Raw genomic sequence first — 27,031 nt, forward strand, 5'->3', positions numbered from 1 at the left:
CTTTACTATCTGACACGTGCATATAACTACACTAATCAACTAACATATATCATGAATGTAATCATAACATCAAAAGACATGTACATAAACCTAATGCATATAATAATCCTTAACTTACATACCTTCATGATAACATACAATACCTGTATGACGATATGCTCTTACCCCAAAGTTTAATGTTGCAACCTGATTATGATGATCTGCATCTCCTGTTCTATCTCAACCAACAAATTAGCATCATAACATACCAATATCACCCTGATGACCTAAATTTCATACCATGACTTCACAAGGCATGTTTGACCTACTATTCACACATAACAATAACTAAGACCATACATGCATGACAACTGCATATAGACATGTAACACATGAGTACCAAACCATATACACATCATTCTAGCTAGAGTCCAATCATCAATGCATGACCATATCAAATACGTACACCATGACCTCATGCATGACAACAACCATTACTCCATTGTACATCTTTCCACATGCAACCATCAACATGCATAATCTTTGCCTAATCAACTACACATACACATGAATGCATCTGGTGGAGCATAAGCAATCAATTCTTGTAATCAACCTACAAGACTGATACATGTAATAAAAAAACTAAGAATGCAACCTAACATACAAGGATGTAATCAATCTGCATATAATAATGTAACCAACCTTATACTCATGATGATGCATTCCACAAAAAAAAATCAAGTTCCTCATGACAATCTTACTACAATCATGATCAATCATTATGCAATGCAACAAGCACATGGAATGCAAGTGTAAGAGACACACATGCAACTGACATGCATGGATGACAAACACATTCATCCAAGAAGAGTGCAACCAAAATATGATACCACTCTATAACACCCCCTCCTCCCTTGGTCCACCCAAGAAGATAGGAAAACATGTGATGAGAGAGGTTACTATAAGGGATTCAATCTCCTTGGTTACCTTAAGGAAATGGAATCGATGGAACTCATCAAACAAACCCATCCACATTTGCAATTACAGCCCTAGGAGACATGTCAGCCACTCAGACATCTTATCCCTAGGTCCCACTAATGTTTTAAGCCTCTTAACCAAAAGTTTCTCTCATGCTATAGGAAAGACAATGACTAACAAATCAAAGTCTCTGTCATAGGCTTTTATGCCAGTGACTTTGGACTTTTCTCACCAGACCTGTGCTAGTGACCCTAAGATTTGAGCCACTTTTCTAGCCCAGAATCCCGAACTTTTCCCATAACTTGCTACAACCTTAAGAATCCATAAAATACATGATAACAATGCTGATAAATCAAAATCAACCTCAAGACTAGGCTTGAGCATCCCCAACCGGGACTGGCATTATGTCAAACACTTAGCATCAATGCAACCTATAGGTCTAGGATACAAGATAGAGTATAAATGACTAAAATAACTTATGAAACATAACAAGAAGGAACACATCCTTCTCCATTGGACTACTATATCATCAATTCTGTCTTGCATCCATCCATTTAACAATTACAAGTAAATACATGAAATAACCATGACATGAACCGATCATTTAACCATGCTTATAACCAGCATTAAACCATATAAATATCACAGATATGACAACCATTAAATCCACATATAAACAAGTACAAAAGTAATAGAACTTATATTTTATTAATCATAGGCAAATCTGACTAGGTTCGAGACTTCCACATACCACCCTACCATAGACATGGCTGAACCAAGTCTCTCTTTTAACCAGTCACCCCTGTGCCGTATTCTAAGCATGAATGTGGGATCTCATAGAACAACCAATCCAAGCAAAAACAAGGGAATCTAGAGGTTAAACTACCTCCACCCTCATCAAACTGTGATCACATCAAAACTGGTGCTCCGATCACAACCACACCAAACTTGGAATGCCATCCGAAATCCATCACTATCCTTGAGGAATTTTCTATCTCCTTGTCTCTCAAGATTTAATGCAATCCAATCCCAGATCACTAGGCCCTAAATTGAGACCAATCTCTTTGGTTTTACCGCAATCCAAACCTGAATCACTAGGCCCTAAATCGAGACTTATCTCTAAGGATTTACCATGTATATCGCCAAAAATGGTCAAGGGGTTCCTAGGCCTTAGGGAATAAACCTTAAGACCACCCCCACCCTAAGTTCTGAAATCCATATGGAAAACCAAAGCTCAAAACCGAAATAAACATCTCGACACCATGAAATCTGGAAAAAGGAAAGGCTAGGCTGAAAACCACCATCATAAGCTAACAAAACCATGCCACCGATAGCAAGAGAACCATACACCAACATGCAAAGCCATGCATGTCCAAACTAGCTACTTGATCCTACTTTCTTTCCTTTCCCTTTGCTCACTTTTCCTTAATCCAAAACGAGAGTGCTCCAAGAAAACTGTAAGTGACCAAGAGTGAGAGAGAGAGAATGTTGAAATGTGGCAACAAGAATATTCCAATTTTAATTTGTCCTTGAATTAAAATTCGAGTTTAGTCTCACCAGCTGTTTGAAAAACAATTAGTTAATTCATCTTGAGTTAATTAGTTGGAGAAATTCAAGCTAGAAGTCTTTGTGAAGTCATGCAACTGTTATCCCTTAAATTAAGGAAGTTATCCCTTAATTTAGGAGATAAGAATGAGTTTTACTTGAGTTGTAATTAGTTAGCTTAGTTAACCGAGTTAAGTCCAGTTAAATTAGTTCCAAACAAATTGAAGAACTAATTGTGAGTTCAGTCAGTTAATTCATGCATGCATGAAACTAGTGTACTCCAGATAACTGAATATTCTCTCATAAATAACTCATGCATGTTAGTTCAGACAAAGACCCAGTTGAGATTAAAGGTAGGGACAGTGTACTATCAGTTGCAAGAATTTTCCTATAAGAAAATCTCTTGCATGCAGAAGGAATTCATTCCTTGAGATTTGTGTAGTTTTACAATGTGTTGGGGCAGAGTGTGAGATCAGTGTCACACAAGGTTACAGCTGGAGCACCCAGGGAAAACTGTGCAAGGAAATAGGAGGATTGGAGGATAGAGGAGAAGGCATATGAGTTGTCTATTCTGTATATGAGTAGCAGTGAGGGATTGTACTGAGATCTAGATAGCTGTGAGAGATAAAGCTGTGCGTAATCCTGAGATATTTCCACTTGTATGATAATATAGATAACGAGGTTTTTAGCTGAGGCTTTCCCCATAGTATTATTCTATGTTTCATGTGTATTGATTCTTCTTCTTTGTTATATGTGTTCTTTTTGATCTTGCTCAAATTGATTAAGCTTCCGCAAGTTTGATTGTAGAAGTAGATTAAGTATTTTGCTTTAGTTCTATTGCATAATCAAGTTAATCTACAATGATAATTTCTACATGGTATCAGAGCCAAGTTGAAAAGAGTTGTGAACAATATACTGAGAAGGGAAATTCGAAGTTTGAAGTTCTTGGTTGCAGGTACAAAATCGAATTCTTATCACACCTCAAAGTTCACCAATGGCATTCAATGGCTTGAGACTCAAGTATGCTCTGGATGGAAACTCAAATTACATAGCATGGAAGGATCACATGGAAGCGGTATTAGAAGACAATGGTTTGAAGGATTTCATTGATCAAGAAATCCCCAAGCCAGCTACAGCTAATGCACAAGAATTGTCTGAATGGAAGAAGTGTGTGGTGAAGGCGAGAAGGAATCTTTTGGACAGAGTCCGAGACCATATTTTCTTGAGTCTCCATGGGAAGGAGACTCCGTATTCAATGTGGAAGACATTGAAGGACCTATATCAAAACAATAGCGACCAGAAGAAACTGGAGCTCAAGGATAAGCTTTAGAAAATTAAGATGGAGAAGGGCGACACTATTTCTACATATCTGAATAAGCTCACCACTTGCAGAGATGAGCTTGGTAGTGTGGGAATAATGACAAACGATGATGATATGGTGAGCCTTGCTCTCCTTGGTCTTCCAAAGAGCTGGAATATCTACCAGGAATCTGTGAATGGAAGAGAGAAACTACTGGATTAGGAACGACTGTGGTCAGATCTGATGCAGGAGGAGCACAAAAGATGGTTCTTCATCTAAGCATGATGATGAAGAAAATCTAGCCTTAGTAAGTAAGGCAAGGAAAGGGAAATGGAAGGCTTCCCATTCAAAATCAAATTCTTCTCATGGAGGGAAGAAGATTGACAAATCTAAAGTGATATGCTTTAATTTTCATGAGGTGGGCCATTATGCAACTAATTTTCCATTGAAGAAATCCAAGAAGGGATCCTCGAAAGTATTAGAAGGTGAGGCACTGTCCTCTCAGTTTGAATTGGATTTTACCCTCATCGAATGCATGGTTTCATCCATGGTGGGTTGTGTTTGGTATCTTGATAGTGGAGCCTCATTCCACATGAACGATGATAAAAGTTTATTCAGTACCTTGGAGGAGAAAGACCTCAAGATGCACATAGAGATGGGTGATGATGGAAAGTACTGTGTTTCAGGAGAAGGCATAGTTTCTTTTCAGAGGGAGCATGGAGCACCTCTCACCTTAATTGATGTAAATTATGTGCTTGGACTAAAGAAGAACTTGGTATCGGTCGCGATGTTGGAGGACAAAGGCTATGATGTTTTCTTCAGTAAAGGAAGGCATTTCTAAGACACATAGCCACGGGTTAGACCAAGGGGATTGGGATTCGAGTGAAGAATCTCTATAAGCTAGAGGTAGATGACTGTGTTTCATTGAGTTTGAAAGTAGAATTGGTGCAAAGCCAAGACATTGGCGAGTTATGGCATAGGCGGTTGGGCCACTTGCATCATGGGGCCTTGAAGATAATGTAGCAGATTTGTACCAGACTTCCCAAAGGTAAACTTGAGCAAGTGGACACATGCGAAGGTTGTACCTTGGGAAAGTACACCAAATCTTCCTTTCATGATCGAGATAGTCGAGCTGAAGCAATCTTAGAGCGAGTTCATACTGATGTGTGTGGACCATTCTCGACAACATCCATCGCCAAACAAAGGTATTATGTGATTTTCATTGATGATTTTTCTTGTAAATGTTGGATTTATTTCATGCAGAAGAAGGACCAAACCTTCTCAAATTTTTGTGGGTTCAAAGCTTTGCTTGAGAAAGAGTCAGGGAAGAAGATCAAGGCCTTGAGAAGCAACAATGGTAGAGAGTATGTCTCTCAAGAGTTTAAGGACTTCTGTGCAGTGGAAGGAATTAAACAGGAGTTGACGGCAGCTCATAACCCACAGAAGAATGGGGTGGCCGAGAGGAAGAACAGAACGATTGTGGGGGAAGCTCAAGCGATGTTTCATGACCAAGGCCTATCACTTCATTTGTGGGATAAGGCATGCACACAATAGTCTATTTCCAGAATAGAATCCCGCATCACATACTTGGGAAGAAGACACCAGAGGAAGCTTTCTTCGGGAAGAGACTAGATGTGGGTCACTTCAGGATCTTTGGCTCATCGGTATATTTCCATGTGACCAAGGATGCCTAGAAGAAACTTGAGCTAAAAACTGAGTTGGGAATACTTGTGGGGTACATCGATACACCTCACAACTATTAGGTGTACTTGCCTACCAGTCAGAGGACAGTGGTTTGTAGAGATCTCAAGTTTGATGAGTAGAAGGCCATGTGAGTTTCCCTTGAGACAGAGCTCCAACTAGAGGCTGTGGAGGAACTTTTGGTTCCTAAGGAGGAGGAGCCTTAGACTGATACGGAGCAGCTGCATGTAGAGGTTCCAGGAGTGGAGACATCCACTCAACTAGAGTCTTCTAGAGAGGGATGGAAGCGCACAAGATAAGCTGACAGATTGTTGTCGGATGTGAGAGAGAATGTGGGAGAGCCATCTTCTTAGTGCAGACAGAGGAGGTCACTTGATAGGTACACTGGATACATGGCCCTTGTTTGGGAATGTGTGGAGACCGGGCCATATTCCTTTGAGGAAGCAATGCAACAGACGATTTGGGTTGATGCTATGGTGGAGGAGTATGACTCCATAGTTCAGAACAGTGTTTGGGCTGTGGTTCCAAGACCGGAGAACAAGTCAGTTGTGAGTTCCCGTTGGATTTACAAAGTAAAGCAAGCTGTTGATGGTAGTGTGGAGAAACACAAGGAAAGATTTGTTTCCCGTGGTTTCCCACAAGTCAAGGGTATCGACTATGATGAGAATTTTGCTCCTGTAGCAAGGTACTCAACTATTAGATCGATGTTGGCACTATTAGCACAGATGGATTGGAAGATCCATCAGATGGATGTGAAGACTGCATTCCTCAATGGCAAGATTGAGGAAGAGGTGTACATAGAGCAGCCGAAAGGCTTTGAGACCTTCGATCATGAGTCGCATGTGTTCCGACTCAAGAGAGATTTGTACGAACTGAAGCAAGCACCTTGTGCTTGGTACACTAGGATCGACAACTACTTCACCGGGTTGGTCTTCACAAAGGGTGAAGCGGATGCGAACCTATACCACATCATGGTAAAAGGCAAGCAGTTGATCATTGTTCTTTATGTTGATGATCTCATATTGACAGGTGATGATCAGTTGATCATGTCTTGCAAGGAGGACCTTGCAAGAGAATTCGAGATGAAAGACATGGGTCTCATGCACTACTTCCTTGGCATGGAAATGTGGCAGAAGGATGGGGAGTTGTTTGTGTCTTAAGGCAAGTATGCAAATGAGATACTTAGGAGATTCCACACGGAGAAGTACAAGCCCATGCAGACTCCTCTAGTAGGCAACTGGAGGAAGGAGGATGATACTTCAGGAGACGTAGTAGAAGCTACTATGTATTGACAACTTGTGGGTTCATTGATGTATTTAGTGAACACATGACCAGGTTTATGCTATGCGGTGAGCCAACTGAGTCAAGCTATGGTTCAACCTACCAAGATGTTTTGGAAGGAAGCTAAGAATGTTTTGAGATACCTCAGAGGCACATCTCAGTATGTATTATGGTACAGATGGACAAAGGGAGTGAAGCTAAAGGGCTTCACAAATGCAGATTGGGCAGGGAGTCCATCAGATCGGAAGAGCACATTAGAAGGAATTTTCAACCTTGGGTGAGCTGCAGTTTCTTGGTACAATAGGAAACAGAGGTCGGTTGCACTCAGCTCAGCAGACGCTGAATACATGGCTACAAGTCAGGCAACATGTGAGGCCATTTGGATGCAGAAAAATCTAGTTGGTTTGTTTGATCAAAGGATGGATCCAACTATGGTCTATTGTGATAATCAGAGTTGTATCAAACTCTCTGAGAATCTAGTATTTCATGATAGTTCCAAGCACATCAACATTCGATATCATCATCTCAGAGTTTGTGTGCAAGGAGGATCATGTTGTTGTAGTATATTTCAACCGAGGAGAAAGATGTTGACATTTTAACTAAGGCATTGTAAAAGTGTAAATTCAAGTTCCATAGAGACAGGATCGGGGTGGAAGATAATCCCTTTCTTGTTGAGAGGGAGTGTTGAAATGTGGCAACAAGAATATTCCAATTTTAATTTGTCCTTGAATTAAAATTGAGAATTAAAATTCGAATTTAGTCTCACTAGCTATTTGAAAAATAATTAATTAATTCATCTTGAGTTAATTAGTTGGATAAATTCAAGCTAGAAGTCTTTGTGAAGTCATGCAACAGTTATCCCTTAAATTAAGGAAGTTATACCTTAATTAAGGAGATAAGAATGAGTTGTATTTGAGTTGTAATTAGGTAGCTCAATTAACTGAGTTAAGTCCAGTTAAATTAGTTCCAAACAGTTTGAGGAACTAATTGTGAGTTCAGTTAGTTAATGCATGCATGCATGAAACCAATGTACTCTAGATAACTGAATATTCTCTCATAAATAACTCATGCATGTCAGTTCAGACAAAGAACTAGTTGAGATTAAAGGCAGGGACAATGTACTATCAGTTGCAAGAATTTTCCTATAAGAAAATATCTTGCATGCAGAAGGAATTCATTCCTTGAGATTTGTGCAATTTTATAGTGTGTTGGGGCAGAGTGTGAGATTAGTGTGACACAAGGTTACAGTTGGAGCACCTAGGGAAAACAACACAAGGAAATAGGAGGCTTGGATGACAGAGGAGAAGGCATACTATTGTCTATTCTATCTATGAGCAGCAGTGAGGGATTGTACTAAGAGCTGGATAGCTGTGAGAGCTAAAGCTGTGTGTAATCCTAAGATATTTCCACTTGTATGATAATACAGATAGTGGGGTTTTTAGCTGAGGCTTTCCCCAGAGTATTCTTCTGTGTTTCATGTGTATTGATTCTTCTTCTCTGTTATATGTGTTCTGTTTGATCTTGCTTAAATCGATTAAGATTTCACAAGTTTGATTGTAGAAGTAGATTAAGTATTTTTCTTTAATTCTATTGCATAATCAGGTTAATCCACAGTGAGAATTTCTACAGAGAATAATGAGAGAGATCCAAAGTTGAACTGACAAAAGGTTACATTGACAGAATCTTAAGCCAAGAGCCTACACTAACTAAGAGCTTAACACTGTCTAAGAGCTTGCCAACTGATCCTCATAATCCATTTTATGAATGAGGCCTGTATTTTGTTCATTTTCCATTGTTTTCCATCAATTTCCTCCTCACATGGAACCTGTGACATTTTACCTTCCTTTTCTCCTATTTTCCTTTATTTTCATAAAAAAATGTGCTAAAAATGTCTTTTTTCCTTTTAATGCCTTTTCCTTAGCCTTTTCCAATTTTCCTTAGCCAAAACACACATCCAGAGATGCCCACTAGGATATGTTTTCCCAACATTCAACTTGGAATATGTGTCCCTTACCCGTGGTCTTATTTTTCCTTTATTAACTTTTATTACATGAACTTTCACTAGGGCTGCTACAGGTTTGGTAATGTGAGCACTGGTATAGAGTAGAGGTGATGCTTCAACTCGGAAAACGCCTTCTGTTGGGATTCATACCAAAAGAACTTTTCGTTTGCTCCTCCCTTGGTGACTTGACTCAAAGGCCAAGAGATGTGAGAGAATCCCAACACGAACTTGCGGTAGAAGTTGGCAAGATCAAGAAAGTTGCGGAGCTCTATTAGAGTGGTTGGGGCTAGCCAATCCCAAATGACTTGTATCTTGGCCAGGTCCACATGCACACCCCTCTCATCAATGATGTACCTTGGATATTAAAACTTGGTCATACCAAAAGTGCATTTCTCCAAATTGGCACACAACTTGTGTTTTCATAGGGTTTGGAAGACCTGTTGAATTTAGTGGAAGTGATCTTCCCAAATCTGGCTGAAGATTAGGATGTCATCCAAATACACCACAACAAATGAGTTGGTGAATGGTTGCAAGATATACTTCATTGGCCTCATGAAGGTTTCAGGGGAATTCGTCAACCTGAAAGGCATCACCAAGCATTCGAAAAGGTCCTCCTTGGATTTGAAGGCAGTATTCCATACATCGGAGGGTTTGATTGGTGCTTGGTGATAACCAAAATTCAAGTCAATCTTGCTAAAATATTTGCCCCCCTTGAGCTGGTCTAGAAGGTCGTCGATCCATGGGATTGGATAACTATTCTAGAAAGTGATCTTGTTCAACACCCAATAGTCAATTCAGAGTCTCCAGGTGCCTTCCTTCTTCTATACCAGCACGATTGGGCTCCCATAGAGTGATGAATTTGGCCTGATGTTCCCTTTCTCCAACAACTCTCGAATCTTCCTCTTGATTTCATCATTATATAGAACAGAGCATCGATTGATCAATCCATTGGGTAGCAATGCGGTAAGGGTTAGATCAATGGAGTGCATGACCTAACAGCGTAGAGGTGTTGGCTTAGGGGGTCCTAACCCAAGTTCAACATTAAGTTAGCCAAGAAAATCCCTACACTACTAGCCCTTTCGGTATCAATCCGCAGAGCACAAACTAAAGTCTCACCTGAAGCAATATCGGGGGATGCTGGAACCAAGTTTCTGCACCCAGAGATGGTTATGATGTCGTTTTGTACCCTTTTTCTGCCATCATGTAGATCGCTAAGGCCTCAAGGCTTATCAATATAACTTCCTCTTACCAGCCTCTAGACCTTCATGAAGGTCTACGATTGTCTTTCGCGGACCTTAAACAAGCGAATCAAGCACTTACATGCCTCTGTAATCGCTACTAAGTCTATTATTATACATATTGGCTTAAGTATCTGATATCTTTAGCATGCATTAAGATATTCTTCGTGTAAGTGGATATTATTACTTGTGTTCATATAACAATGTAAAACATATAGATTCGCACATCAATATAGCATTAAATCATAAACCCAATATTCATCATAACATAATCGCATTCATTCATAACATAAGTAAATAGATCAAACACAGGTATTTCAAGAGTAATCTTCTTTATTAATGCTTGAAATCTTCTTACAGACTTAAACTACCCTACGCACTCAATTGCAGGGGTCTGCGCACTCAGTTGTGGTTTTCTACCCTAAGCCTCTATGCACACAACTTCAGAGCCTTTCTTCTACTCTAAAACCCTTCATTCTCTTTGCTAATGACCCATTACATTCATCAATCATTGAACTAAAAACTGCCTTAGACTGTTCCAAGACACTCCTTTTTATACAATCCCATGCTATGTGGACCATGGGTAGATCTTCTAAAGCTGACACAACTTACATAAATAAAATGGTAAAACCCTTTGTGACACTTTACATCTATGCACTCCATGACCACAAATTTCAGAGACTTTACACTTTCCATACAAAAACATGGGCTTTCTGCCCCAAAACTCGGGCTTTTAGCCCCAAAATTGACCCTAGGTGACTCTGTCCCAACAGGCCCCCAACAAAAATATGGTGATTCGCCCCAAGTCACACTGCTGGTGCAGAGATCTTACTGTGAAGACCTCCCAACTCCACTTGCACCACTGCAACTTCAACTATACATTGCGTAGCTGCCTACTTGACTTACTCGACCAACTTCTCTGTTGCTGGTCCTGTGCTATCTTCTTAGATCTTTTGCTGTGTATTCTGTAGGCTGGCCAACTTATCCCTAATGGTGGCAGAGAGAACATAAGCCTCATCCATCCAAGGCCCCAATCTAGCCTTGAGGACTGCCTCTTTTTGTTGCACTGCTTTCACCTGCTCTTTTAGTTGCTTTACCTCCTACAAATTTTCCAATCTCTGCGTGATGGCGAGAATGCACGCCGTCTCTTTGGTTTCGTCGTACTGTTGTTGCAATTACCTTGCCTTGGTATTTAACCTATGTAGGTTGGGATCTTCCTGCAGACTTGTGAGGACTTCCATAAATTGCTCAAAGAGCATAGTACATTCTGCCCCTGCGACATCTACTACAACGACTGCATCCTTGACAACTGCCTCGTGTTGTTCTCTGACCTTTGGTGGAGTTGAGGGTTATGTCCTCAACTCAAGCTCTATAATCTTTAGGTTCATCTCAAACTGAACCTTGGCCATCTTGGTCCTAGCATTGTGCACACCTACAACCAACTTCTGAATCTTGGCCTCCAATGACATCGCTTCCGGGATGTGAAGTTACGAAACAATTCTGTAGGCTTATGCTACCACTGCTGCAGTTTACTCATTCTTCTCTTCAACCTTCTTCTAGGTGTCTATCGCTGCCATTTTTGCAACAAACATCTATTCATTATTAACCTTCTACTCGTTGATCATGCTTAGCACGCGCTGCTCTCAGGCCCTAAGTTCTGCGATCACACCTTCTTGTAGCGTGTGAAGGACTTCACTTGGGAGCGCGACCAAGTTCAAACCAATATTATTTAGAGTGCTGACAGTAGCCTTGTCAGCTTCTGCCTCCATGCTCAGAGCTCCATCCAGCAGCTTGACAGCCTGGGGATCCAAAGAGCAAACAAACTCCACTGCTTCAATTATTCTTGGTGCTAAGCTGGTCGACGCTACGTTGCTCTGCCCTACACCGGCCTGCAGTCGAGTAGTTTGGATTTGCAGCACATGCAGACCTGTCTGTATGGTGACCAAATCTTGCTTCTGTTGCTTCTCAAACTGCTACAACATTTCCATTATCGTATCCCTTACCTTATCCCCAATGTCATCCAAGTCGCCTTTTGTCAAGGTGATCAGGTCTATGGATGACTTAGTGGCCTTGGTCTTTTTCCGTGGTCCTTCTTTTTCATGTTCCCTGTTCCTCTTCACCAGTAAGGGAGTGCTTTCTAGGTCTCCACAACCCTATTTTGATTGCTCTTCTTCTTCTGTCTATGGGTAAGGGGATTTATGGCTCCTGTCAGAGCCATGCTCTTCCTGCTCTACCTATTCCTTGGCAGCGCACTCCACTTCTACGCATTCCTTCTCCTCAGTCTTGCTTCTCTTTTCAGCCAACTGCTGAATCTTTGAGCGGACCTCTTCCTTCTTTTGCTTTCCCGTAGACTTACTGGAACCGATGGAGAAGTTTGACATTGTGCGCCAATCTACTAGCCAATGCTCAGGGACCGCTGTGATGGCATCATCCATCCTTAGGTATGGTAAATCATACCACTTTTGTTTTGGGTCCTTTCGTGGTCAGATGGAGATACAATGGAAGTCTATTTTGAACTCTATGTATTCCGACAACTGCTCAAAGACAGTTGGTGATAGATGTGGCTTGCAGTTGATGACTGCGTAGATGCTCGACTCCATCAAAACCCAAAATATTTTACTCTCTTGGACCCGGTCAGCGTCCTTTATGTCCCATAATGAAGCAAACTTCGCTGCTTCTGGCAGATTTTTTGCGATCGAAGGAAATTTGTTGTCCTCCGGAAATACCCACACGACCAATACAATCGACAATAACAACCAGGAGTAGTGGAATGTTTTGCTATGGTCCTGTTCCTCCCTACAGTTTGCAAGGAACTCACTGCATAGGTAGCGTGCCCAGTTGAATTGTATGCCCTCCGCGCACTGGGTCACTAGTGAAACCACTAGTGCTGGCACCTCATTTGTGTGACACTTCCTCATCTTCTTGCCAGCCAATATATGGGTGGCCACCTTAACTGCGGGGTCTGTAATTGATCTGTAAATGGGGCTCTTAGACTTCTTGTCTAACTTACAAGAACCTCTCCCACTTCTAAAGCTTAAATATTCCCAAGTCTTCTTGATTAACCAATGCGGAATTAAGGAATGCTTGAAAATATAGCTGTCTGCTGATATTTGTTTTTAATTGATTATATGCCTTAAATTCTGTTGTTGTGCTGTAAGTTGATGTGCTCAAATTGATATATAAATACATATAACAATAAATAAATCAGTAGTAAAAACAAACACATAAGACAACAATTTAATTAGGAGTTCACCCAAAACTCTTGGGCTACGTCTCTGTGAGCTCTGGTCAACTCAACTAGGCTCTCTGGGATTATGGTATAAGTCCATTTTACAAGATCTTGGCTTCACTCCTGCTGTCTTTCACAGAAAACAGTGGGTTCAGACACCATGTTATCCCCTGGCTCTGGCTCTTGGCTCTTGGCTCTGACTTTGGCTCCTAGGCTGTGGCTCTGGCTCAACTATCAGTTTACAACCCTCTTTCCTTTCCAATTGACTTCCAAGTGACTCCCTCAGCTGTTCTTTTTCCTTCTGCGCTGCCTCTTTCTGCTCTTTTTTGCCTCAGCTTCCTGCTTTGGCTTCTCTTTTAGCAACAAAACCCAACAACCTTCAGCAATTAACAACAGCCACCACTGTTCCTGACATTCATGGATTTTAAGCCAAATTGGCGTTGCCTGTTCATTTTCCCTTTCGGGCTCCCTGTCTTCCAACCTTTGTTTGCTTAAATCCCCTCTCTGAGCATTAACAATCATTGCTAAACGCTCTCAGGGATAGTGGCCACCCGTGCTGTAATGGAATGGAACCATCGGCGCTTGAAATCCTTAGAAATAGTCGTTTTCTATTAACACAGAGAAATGCTGCAAAAACACAGAAAATCCTCCAAAACACTGTTAATCGGATTTGAAATATTATGAATCCGCTTTATAACTCTTATCAGGTTAGCCTTTGTAGCGATAACACATATCCACAGTTGATCTGGGAGATCCAGATCCAACGGCTGTGGTCTATTTCGGGCGTCCCTTCCATACGGAGGTTAACCACCTGATGAGGGTGGTTTTCTCTTTCCTCGGCCTGGACACGTGGCAGCCAATGTATGGGCTCAGGCGGAGCCCAGCCCAGACCACTTACCGCTTTGTTCCTCCCGAAATCCTGCTTATTTCGTGGATTTCCTTTTCATTTCGAAAATACGTTAAAACATTGGAAATAATGAAAAATGGCTTTGTGCAAACTTGAAACAATATATATTTCCATTCTCAAACCCTTTCGGGTCCTATTTTCATTGCATTGGCACTGTCCTTCACTTTTCATTTATTAAACGAAATATGAAAAAATACATAGAAAAATGTCGTTGACGGAACTCAAAATATTTTAAATTTGGTTCATATTGCCATCGGGTCTGGCCATCGCATCGCGTATATACATATATGTAGCCTTCTCCTTGCAATACACCAACACGATATTGCGATGCGACTTGTCGCAATCACATATTGTGTAAGCCCGAGGTTCTTCCATATGGCATAGTCTATGTCAACACTGATTGTGATCCAATGATATTGGCGATCGAGGTATCGCATCAACCAGGTCCCATCACATATCTACCTCTGATTGCCTCCGATAGCCACCGCTGATTGTGATTTGCTGATCAGATCTGGACCGTTGATCGGCTAGATCTGACAGCTTCTGTTCACTGTTCCTTTGACCTCTGATAGGCTCGATTTTCACTGTTTCTTCATGTTTTTGCCTTCCAATAGCGTTATCTGCCTTTTTTAAAGGTTCTCCCTTATGCGATAGTTTTGATCTTTGATGAGATTTTGAAGACTTAGAGGGTTTTTAGGATCCCTTTTTACAAAGGATAAAGGCAGCTTCATTTTATGATAACTTCTGCATCCTAAGTCAGTTTTTGCCCATTCAAGTTGTAGTAGATTTAGAATGAGATGATCTCTGTAATGGGGCTAGTTCTAGGAACTTCCTTGTACTTTCATTTGTCCTCAATGAGGAACACTTAGACTTAGGAGTCTATCCAAAATCCATTTTGGCTCACACCTTCCCACTAAAAGAACTTTTGGTCTCCAAAAGACTGATATACTGATCTGACAGTACCTGAGAGTAACAACACCCTCTTCTTTCAGCCTCCACACACTTGCCTTGCATAGTGCCTCTGAACCCAAGTCTCTGACCACTTCCCTTCTTGGATGGGCTGGTCTTCGTGGGAAGAATTGTCTTCCTCCTTACCTTCCTGCAGAACTTCTACTGAAGTGGTCATAGAAGGTGGTTTGAACTTCTTTGCCTTGATCATTGATCTAAGGTGGCCCAAACAGACGTGAATTTCATCTGCTCCACAAAACTTTCGTTTGTACCTATTTAAAAAGCTGTCAACAACAACAAAAATATAGACAACAAATGGATGGCCTAAACTCCTGCTTTAACAAAAGAAAAAGATTTCACAGCTTGTGAACACCTCCATGTCTTATATCTGCATATAAATGATGGAATAAACAACAAGCCCACAAAACATGCCTTTAAAACAAATGACCCTTCAAGTTAAGCATGTAGAAAAAGACCATTAGGAACCTTTTTCAAAAGATGAAACACTTCATCACTGTCTCCATCTTGGAGACCAATTTAATTTTTTTTTTCAAGTCAATATGGCATCAAAGGCATGTTTACAACAAAGAAATCAACCCTTCAAGTTAATTACACATACATGTTCAAATACAAGGAAAACATCAACATCCCCGTGTTCATGCACTTCATGCTTATGCATGCATTTCATCCTTCAACTTTCACTTAAGCACACTGTACTTTCTAAGCTGAAATGAAATATAATGTTGCAGCAACAAAGTGAGTCTCCTACTCAACCTTTTTCCATTCACCATCTTGGTAGAAACTTGTAACTTGCATCTCATCAACAAGAAATTCAAATAGATGCTTCAATAGACATGCAACCTTAATTGGATAAGAACTCTAGCCATTTCTCACCAATCCCTTTCAAAGGTACTATCTTTGTCTACACATCAGCATCAACATGTGAATCATTATGAGACACTTTAGTCATGGAATCTTCCTTCCCATTTCTGCCATCTTCTCTTTCCACTTTCTTCAGCTTTTGTGGAAGCATTTCTGGATTCAAAGTCCAACATTTTGCAGCAGGATGTCCTTTCTTACGGTAGTAAGTGCAACACATGCGCATCCTCTTGACAACATGCTTTGCCTTGTCCAATGGACCTTTGGCTTTCTACTTCTTTTCCTTCAAAATTTTCCCGTATGTGGCCATTCTTTTCCAACATATAGAAACATGATGGTTATCCAAACCACAAAAGGAACATGCAATTCTTTTCCCATGCTTATGTGGAAATTTATCATGCTTTGCACAATCAAAAGGAAAATGTTTAGAACTAGATTTATACCTTTCTCTTTCACCTTTATTGCCTTCATGAGGTGGTGAATCAAATGAAGAACTGGCTCCCTTTGGGACACCATAAATCTCTCCAAGGCTGTTAGAGTCTCCCCAACTCTCTGGTGTGTGCCTCTTGTTATCACTTAGATTTTCCTTGAAGTTGTCAAAAGAAGGAAAGGGGTCCGAGGTAACCACAAACCAACTTTTAAGTACATAATCTAGCCAATTTATACTCAGAGAGGGCTCTATGTTTATGATTTAGCTTTTTCTATGGGATATTAGGCTAGTTATGAAAGCTTAGGGGGCTTTGATTTCGTTTGGTGGTGGAATTCAGGAGTAGATGGGTAAAATAAGGTGTTTCATGCCATTGGGCAATGGAGTCAATTGAGGATGGCTTAACTAGATCAGAATGATTCAAAAAACGAGGGATTCACAGGGCTATAAGATATAAATGATAACTTCAAAGGAAGAAATGGTCTTGAAAGGGAATAAGGGCAATTAGGAATCCTTCAACAAAGTCTCAAGATGAGGGAAAGTGGGTGATCACTAACAAAAAGAAATTAAGAACTCTTTGTTAAATGGCCACAATGATTAAACTAAAAAGCAGGAAGCAATTAAGAATTCCCTACCTATGATAGCTTGGAAGAAAACATTAAGAATATAAATGATTTTAAAGACAAAATGCACTAAAGCACTTTCTGAAATATACTTTTTCGTTTATCATTCATATATGAAACACGTGAAATATTTAAACAAGAGAACTATAAAAACATAAGATATAGAATACTTATTTGTTTCTAGTTTGACACAGGAATCCTGTAAAAGTCCTTTGTTTTATTACTTTGTCTAGCTAGCCATACAAAAGTTGTTCAACAACACTTTATTCCAAAATAAAGAGTCTACAGAAATGTCTAAGAATCCACACACAGTACTTCGAATGAGGAAGTACTTATACAAAAATTTACAACAAACTATCTCCTAACACTGAGAGATATAATCTAGGAAAACTAACTATATTTTACATGAATGTAGAGACAGATAGTCTCGAAAATAGAAACTGAAAGTGAGCTGCTGGCTTGCTGTCCTTGTTTTTGTTGAATGAGCTAAAGGCAGGCCCTATGATTGAGCATCTTGCTATCTTGCTCATAATTCTATGCTGGCTGATTGCTTTTCACCTTTTTACTGATACTCTTTTACCTGTTCTAATACTCTTTACCTTCATTCACCTTCTTTTACCAAAATTGACTATGGTAAATACTTCAATTTACTTTTTACCAAGGTAAATCATAAGATGTCTGTCATATCAATCCACCAATCATCCCTTGGTATCCTGGTCCTTGTTAGTTTCCTGAAGATCTCATTAGCTTCTGTGTATTTTACAAAATTTGGTTGTACTGGAAACAAGTGTTTCAATTCGTGCTCAACATAAAAGAGGTTCTCCAGACTATCATAGAGAACTTTGCCTGTAGGTAATGCTTTGGGTGCAGATGAACTGGCTTGGCTATTTGCATACTGATTTAATTTGTCAATATGATCCTCATGCCTCATTAACTTATCATTGATGACTAAAGGACTTGGAAGTCCTTTACTCTGTAAAATGCCAAACTTTTCCATAAATTCATCTATATCTTCTTTCATATTTTGACATTTTCTTTCCAGATTTTGCATTAGAGTTCTTTTTGTAAATACTTTCTTGATTTCTAGGATGGTTCCAGTTCTATCCTCAATATTCAATTGTTCCAATTGATGTCTGTTTCTACTGTTCAGAAAGTTTATTAAGCTGATAGCTTCTTCAGGTTTTCCTCCTAGCTCTTCCTTGGTTTCTTGAATCTCTTGAAGGGCAACTTTGACTAAGTCAATCTGTTCAAAGATAATTTGAATAGATGACAAAACATCATTGATTGGTGAGTGACATTGGTCCATAATATTTTCCTGATATCTGCTAAAGGCTTTTCAAATGTGGGATCCTTTTCCAGTGTTTTCACTTGTTGAGCCAAGCCTTTGTTTTTCCTCACTTCTTCAACAAAATTGATCTTTGACACATCATACTTCTGCTCTAAGGTAACCAATTTCTCCTTTACCTTTTGTAATTCAGAAACCTGGAGTTTCATTTCCTCCATGGATTTGATTAGCTCTTCTGTGCTTTGACTTGAGGTTCCTACCTGTTCTATACCTATGCTTGTACCTGTAACTGCACCTGTGATTGTTTCTGTTGTGGCCAAAGGGACATTTGGTGCAAGAGCTGTTGCCAATGTTGAAGGAACTGTTGTAGAAACCACTGGGACTACATTTTGAGGCTGAGAGGTCGACTCACTCTGCCTGCTTTGTAGTGTTTTCTCTAATTCTTGTTCTGTCTCCCTTAATTGTTCATTTAGCTTGAGGACCAAGTCTATAAGCTCTTCTTCATTCTTATTTTCAATTACTTCAGCAGTCTGTGGATGCATTAGTGGTGGCAATTTCAGCTGCTTTCTCAGGGCAGCTATATCTTCATTTTTCTTCTTTATTAGGGCCTCTACAACTTTTACATGTTTTGGGTTATGGCCCAATCCAATAATCAAATCCTCCAATGATTTGATTCTATTGTCTTTTTCCTATGAGGAGGCTCTTTCAAACTATAATTGAGTAGTGGTATCGTTCAGTGAATTTTCCAATATGTGTGCCATCATGGCCTTGCTTGTCAATGTTGAATAAACCATTTCCCCCATTTGCTTATGCAATTCTATTTGATCTATAGGGTGAATTTCCTTGGCCAAGACCTCAAAATCAGTTTTGAGGTAGTCTGCAAGTGATTAGGGTTGTTGTACTTTAGGCTTGAAAAAGCTTATTTGTATTTTTCCTTCCTTGATGTCATAAGTTGACATCAACCTGGTTTGATTGGTAGGAGCGATCTTCAAATATTGAGTGTAAGCTTGGACCTTTAGCTGTTCATTTTTGGCCTTTATTTCTTTGAATTTATCTTTGATGTCTAAGGTCTTGTTAGATGAAGACCTGATAGATGAAACTTTAGTACTTTGCTGTATTTCCAGCGCCTGTCTTTGTGAACTAGAAGGTGTCCCAGCTACTGGGAATGTATGCTGACTATTGTCGAGCAGTAAAAAGGGTCTTTTTCACCTCTATTTATCCTACATTAATTTTCAATCTAGGAACGATTTTTTATCTCAAAGAGTGTACTCAGTTTGAGGCGGTCATTTGTTAGAGTAATGCTAGTAGTATAGTGCTTTTCAATACAAGAGTAAATGGATGCTTGGAATGAAATCTAATTGCAAAAAGAAACCTAGGACTCAAATCATGTGTTCAGAGAGCTACAACAATTTATCAGTCAAGGGTACAGTAATGGTAACTCTTCCCTCTATAAACTGATGCAATCAAGAAGGCACTTAAAGGAAGGATCATCAAACATGGAACTAGACAACGTATGTCGATGTTCACTAGAGTCTTAGACCTTCTGCACACCAAAGCAATGATGATATTCAAATGACAAGAAATGGAACAACAATTATCTCTCTAAACAGGACTGAACAACAAAACTTTAACCTATGGAAATGAATGCAGCAATAATTATAATATACAGGAATTAAGTAACAACCTTTGAATTGAATAGCAAACAGAATTGGAACAACAGACTATCAGAAATAAAGTATGTAACAACAACTTAAATTTGAATGTACAACAACCCAAGTAAACACACGACACACTTAATCAGTAAAGGGAACAGTAATATGAGCTTCGATACAATACGCACGAATCATAGCTATAAAGTAACAGTAATTGTAATGGAACAACAATCCCGGATGAACAACAGTCACAATTTAGGAATGAATCACACAGTAGTACCGATTTAGAAACATACAACATAGTTAATTTGTAATCGAATGGCAATTTGTAAGGAACATCAATGCTATATCAATTGTCAAAATGAACAACAATGTGATACAAAGTTAGAATGATAGCATAGCATTCCTATTGCAGATAACAATAGTGTTTAGTCAAGTATATATAACAATGCTGATATGTAAAATAGTAAAGCACGTCAGCTTACTGAATAGAGTAAATGGAAGAAATCAAACCACACATGAATTAGAAATATGGTACAAGAGCAAGTGATCCACCAGGGCCTGGCCCTTAGCCTCCAGGGACTCACTACTTAAGGCTACTCTAGAATCAACGATATAACAACAACCAGGTTTTTATATTAAAACATTAAACATAGTTACAATGAATCACTCTTCAACGAGAGTCGATGATCAAAGTTCAAGTATCAAGAAAGATTTCATGAAAATAACAATAGTTCTCTCTCTCCCCCAAGCTAACAGTGCTACCCCTTCTTATAACAGTCGAGCGGCGATATCAACAATGTAGAGGATTGTTAAGATAGCGATCCCTCAGGATCAAAGGATCCTGAGGGATTTGCCAAGCTGTTAGTTTGCAGTTATCCTCTTGTTCTTTTGTGCCGATTGGTGATCTCCTTTTCATTTTTCTAGCTGTTACACTCCAATTTGGATCACCTTGTTTGAATGCGGTTCCCTACCAAAGGGACAACAGTTAACTTGGTCTCGTTCTTTCCTTTGGGATGACAGTCTTCTGTTTTCTCCTCTTTCTGCATAGAAAAAGGGTAATTATTAGTTATTTCATATTACATATAAATCTTCTAGATTTTATAATATTCTTTGTCATATGCCTAACTCATGATATGAAAAGGTTGTGAGTTTTGAAGAAAAGATAACAAAGTAAATGAAAATAACATACCTTCTCCAGTGCTCAACACCCCCCTGCTTGCCCTTTTTCATGGCCTCATGAAAACATTGTAGTTGACAAGCAAGGCGGTGAGCGAGTAGGCTAGATATGGGATCTCATGAGGAGGTCTACAACCATGATGCCTAGCTAGGTGCTCAAAAAGATGTCCTGTCTGGCCCTTAGGAATTTCATATAAGGTTTGGTATCCTGGTGCGGGATGCTAAATGATTGGACTTCGGAACCTAAAACCTAACCAAGATGGCCCTTCCCTCAAAATAAGATCACCATAGAGGCCCAAGAGATCAACATCTAACTTAAAGTTCTCATAATTAAACGATTCCCTGAGTTGGATATTCGGATTAGAAATCTGATATCGAAATTTAGTAGCTGAAATGGCAAGGTCTTTGATGGTAAAAAAGTATTCTATCCCTTGCCGATTGATTGCTGTATGAATGGGTCCTAATGCTTCAATCACACCTGGAGTCCTCATGAGGTTCCTATGTTTATTCTGTAACTGCAATGGATCTCTAGGGTTAGCTCTTACCCATAAGTCTAATCTGTTTTCTTGTCTTTGGAAGGCATTATAGGATTTAAGCCATTTTATCTGATTAACTCCAAACGAAATAAATACCTACAGTTGGCAATGAAAGGGCTGAGATTCTGCTATGTTTCTTGATCTAACACAAGGTTGTGAAAATAGAGCTCGCATAATAATCTCTGAACCTGTACCCCATAGTGCTTACAAAAATTTATGAAATCATCAATAGTGTTTATTTCTATAGGGGCTCTTGCTTTGATAGCCTTAATTTTCAATTGCAAGTATCTTTCCATTAAAAACAAAGCATAATTCTTAGCAGGTGCTCTACATGCTAGGACGTCAGTGTACAAAGAGCATAAGGTATCCATTTGTTTGATAACTACATCTAGCCTATGAGTTACCTTTGTGACTCTTTCTTCTTCCTTTCACCATCCTTCAAAAGCCTGACTTTCAGATAAATTGACATCCCTTAGCTGTTGTTGTAATTCTTCATAATTTTCTAGAGAGGAAATTTGTTTTGTAAGTTTTTCTACTGCTTGCTGGGCTTGCATCAAACCCTCTCGTAGGGTTATTGTCCTCGGGTCACTATCCCACATAGTAGTTGTAAGCGGGAGGTTCACTTGAATCTTCTTATTGCGTCGTTCCGTAGTTATGGTTTGAATTTCTTTAGAGGACTGTGCCTTTGTCTGAATTTCTTTGTCACAGGCCATTATGTCATCTGTTTGAATTTCAACATGGGTAACAGCTAATGCTGTTCCTTTTGATTTTGAATGGCAGGCTGGTCCTAAGTCCTCTTAACCTTTTTCCTAAGGGGTCTCGCTGGAGTGGTTGCATGCCTTACCATCGAGGTCCTTTTTGCTCTCTTCACCATCTTTAGAATCCTAATTTGTTGTCGAAGTCACACAATTACATTAAGCAATCTTTGCTGTTCCTTTCGTAATCTTTTGATTTCTTTCATTTTATTGGAAGAAACAACCATTCGTGCACTCGAGATTGGACTTTCTCCTTGACCAATTTATTGATTTTTCTCTTGGGGTGCCTCCTCATTATTCTGCTGATCGAGTTCTTTGGGGGTAGAAACCCTAGCTTACTCTGCAATCTCCTGGGTAACTTCTTCTTCCCCCCTCTCTTCTTCATAAAATTCTTCCAGTGTGTTTTGACTTGGAACAAATTGTTCCTCCTCTACGTCCTCATCATTTTTCTCTCTAGACGCACTTTCATCATGGCTGGAGTGATTCTCTTCTTCTGCTTCCTCGTCGCATGACTCTTCGAATGCACTCTTATCATGAACAAAGTGCTCCTATGGTTCTTCTTCAGTGTGGAGGTTTAGTGGGTTAAGAGGTTGAGTATACTCTCCCATGTTGCCCAGAATCTAAGCCAATTCGTCCTCTCACAGCCGATTTTGCAACGGGCTTTCCTCACTTTGCTCTGTTTCTTCTTCATCCTGACCAGATTGTTTTGTCTCTCCCTCTGTTTCTCCCTCATCACTCAATTCTCTTTCATTCTCTCCTCCTTGCAATTTCGGGGGTTGCTCGTCCCCTGAATCAACTATTTCCACCAGTTAACTGGTGTTCCCTTGGGAATTTTCCAGCCTCCCTCTGATCCATGCCAATCTGATGGATTTCCTCTGTTTCAGTGGTCTATTCGATGTACTTGCAATATGCTTTCGTTTGGGGGCTGGCAAAGCCAGTCCCTCGTCTATTGTAAAAATTAGCTCTTCCCAGCTGCTTTGTTGCTGAGAAAGACTGTAGCTAGCTATCAATCATATCAACCCATGATGACTTACTACCGATTCTACGTGGTGAGATTTCTTCATGCTTCGGGAAACATCATGTAATAAAGAATTTAAAAACGCAGGCAAATTCACGATGCAATTTTGTTTTAATACAGCTAAAAGCTTAAGGTGGTGTGGTCTTAGCACATATTTTCTACCTTCGCAGGTAATGTAATTTTGAATGATCTTTGCCAATTCTTCCCATGGTTCTCCCAAGGCTGCTGGTAGAACTCCCTTTCCACTTCGAGTCAGGTTCTGACCTTCATCTTGGAAAATTTTGATGACATCTCGCAGCCTTACCTTCTTCAGAGTCCACACAGATCTAGTGGTTGGTAGTCCCGAAACTTCTACAATTATGTCGTTAGTGACTACTATCTGTCTTCCTCTTACCGTGGAGTGATATTCTTGCAGGTTCTGTAAAAATTCAATTGCCACATTCTCGTTGGACTGTTGCAGACGATTGAGATAAACTATCCATCCTGCCCTTGTTAGGATTTCTCGTGCGACGTCAGAGACTGTCAACACTTACGGTTCTCTACGAATTGATCTTCCTCCCATACTTAACACACTGTAAAAACATAGAGACGGTAATGGAACAAGAGGCTGTTCAAGCTGTTAGCAACCACAGAGAAAATGATAGAACAACAAGCTTGTTCAAATTTCAAATTACTGCTAATTGTTGTAGAGCATAACGTAGAAATAACTTTGAAACAACAATCCATGCAAATTGGAAAACAATATACCGTTAAGCCTTGCTATTCCCAAGTAAAAGTTCTCAAATGATAAACTAACATGTATGCCAGTGAATTATGAGGTCACCTACTCCCCCTTGCAATGTGATAGGCCATCCTTGGCCGTCAAATGAGGGAGCGATGTGCTGGAATGACATGATACAGAGTCAGAAAGGAGTAGCGTATACCGAGATGCCATATTTACAAGAACGAGCGGATTGCCAAAATCGAGGTATATCATAGAATCACTTAATAAATAAGAGAATGCCGTGATATGATGTGAGATTTGGAGGATAGGACAACTGATGTGATGTGACTTCAATACCATCAACAGAGCTTTGTTGCCCACAGGTGTCCATAACCTTGACAAAGTTGTTTATTTCACCCATGGAACCATGATCCTTTGTGTATGCTTAGGAAAGTGCTGTGGAATGTCAGAATGGAGGCCATTATGCTGGCTTGGTAACTAGATAAATCATAATGCCATTCACTAGGAAGGAGTGAAAGGTGGGCAGGCCAGCTCGTGATGAGACCTGCTGTTGCAAGGAATTTTTATTTTTTCTGATGTGCCTCTTGGATCATATCCCTGGTGTGGTGGCCATAATGGGAATTCCACTTCACTTTCTTCCTTATGATCATGGTAGGCTGGCTCCCTATGAGACCCCCTATCCTTCATTGACAAACCATGTTAGCAAATTATATAAACATTTTTTCTTTTTTATAAAGTGCTTTTCCTTATTTATACACAAAGGGTGGTTCAACACTCCTTAAGAGTAGGGATGGTGGAAGAAGTCTTAACATCTCAATAGAAAAATATGCCCTTCATTCTTATTCCTTAATAATGATCAAAGAGGATTATGGGATTTTAGAAGGAACCATCATGATAAAGATAACCAACCATATCGGTATTAGTAGAACAGTGACAACAAGATGATCAATAGTTGTCATTTCCTCTTTTCCCTTATCCATTCAGAGAAAATTCTTGTAAAGATAGCGACTTTTATGTAATTTCTTGATTTTAGTATCTTCTAATTCTCATATTCATTGCATAAGTGTATAGCTGTGTTTCAGAAGTGATCCAAATGATAAAACACACAAGAAGAAAAACATAAAACAAGTGCTATGTACAAGATCGCAAGAAAAAGAAAGAAAAACTCAAAATTGCTGTGCACAAAGAAGAATATCGGCAAAGAAAGAAAGTGCAAGAAAATCAATGCAAAAATGCTATGTTTTTCGAAAAAAAGAACAACCTAAAACGCAAGTGTTGTTCCTCCGCAAAAAGGAACAACAGAAAACAAAAACATGCCGTTCCTTTGGAAAAGGAACAACAGAACAAAAATGTTGTTCTTTCAGGAAAAAGGAACAACAGTTAACGAAAATGCTATTCCTTCGGAAAAAGGAACAACATAAAATGAAAAATGTGTCGTTCCTTCAGAAAAAGGAACAACAGAAAACGAAAATGTTGTTCCTTCAGAAAAAGGAACAGCATAAGATGAAAATGTTGTTCCTTCAGAAAAAAGAACAGAAGAAATAAAAATATGTCGTTCCTTCAGAAAAAGGAACAACAGAAACAAAAATATGCTGTTCCTTCGGAAAAAGGAACAACAGAAAGAAAAATATGCTGTTCCTTTGGAAAAAGGAACAACAGAAACAAAAATGTTGTTCTTTCCGGAAAAGGAACAACAGAAAATGGAAATGTTGTTCCTTCGAAAAAAGGAATAGCAGAAAACAAGAAATGCTGTTCTTTTGGGAAAAGAAACAACAAAAAAATGCAAGTGATGTTCCTTCCAAAGAGGAACAACATAATGGTGAGAATGCTATTCCTTTTGAAAGGAAAAACAGAGTGCAAAAGTGTTGTTCCTTGAAAAAGGAATAGCAGAATGGTGAAAATGTTGTCCCTTTCGAAAGGAACAACAAAGTGCAGAAGTGCTGTTCCTTGAAAAAGGAACAACAAAATGGTGAAAATGCTGTTCATTTCGAAAGGAATAGAAAAGTGCAGAAGTGTTGTTCCTTGAAAAAGGAACAACAGAATGGTGAAAATTATGTTCCTTTCGAAAGGAACAACAAAGTGCAGAAGTGCTATTCTTGAAAAAGGAAGAATAGAGTGCAAATGTTATAAAACTGCAAAAATGCATACAAAAAAAAAAGAATTATGTACAGTGTGTAAGGGTAATTGAATTACTTAATGAACCAAAGGTGAGGAAGATTTCTCTTCCTCAACTAGAATCTACATGTCGGAGTCTTTGCGGAGTTGCTGGTAGAAGGATTCCCGAGTAAGTGGTTTGCGGTATAATCGAACTCAGTGGCCATTTGCCTTAAAGGTATGTCCTGATCCATCAAGTGGTTAGAGTAATGGTGCCATTATCATGTACCTTCTAGATTTCGTATGGTCCTAGCCAGCGAGTCTGAAGTTTCCCTGGAAAATCTTGGTACCTGGAATCGTATACGAGCACCCAATCTCCTTCGCGGAAGAATTTCTTTTTAATTAGGGCATCGTGTCATTTGGCTCGCTCTTGTTGGATTAATGCAGTATGTTGAAGGACAGAGAGCATGATTTCATCTAGCTCATTGATCTGATGTAATATATTAATCTGGGTCTCGTCTAAATCTAGACCGACCTCTTGCGCTGTTCGTAATGTCTGTATTCAAATTCTATCGGAAATATGGGTTCCTTTCCAAATACTAGCTAATATGGTGAATAATTGGTAGTATTTCTCCATGTTGTTCTGTATGCCCACAATGCTTCTAGCAGTCTTGCAGCCTAATCGCATCTGTGTGACGCAATGGTTGTTGGTTGGATAACTCGATCTTGCGGACAAGGCCGATCTCCCTAG

This window comes from Pinus tabuliformis, chromosome 9, assembly GCF_031772625.1.
Source record: "Pinus tabuliformis cultivar Carrire ecotype Pingquan chromosome 9, CPIR1, whole genome shotgun sequence".
NCBI lineage: Eukaryota > Viridiplantae > Streptophyta > Pinopsida > Pinales > Pinaceae > Pinus > Pinus tabuliformis.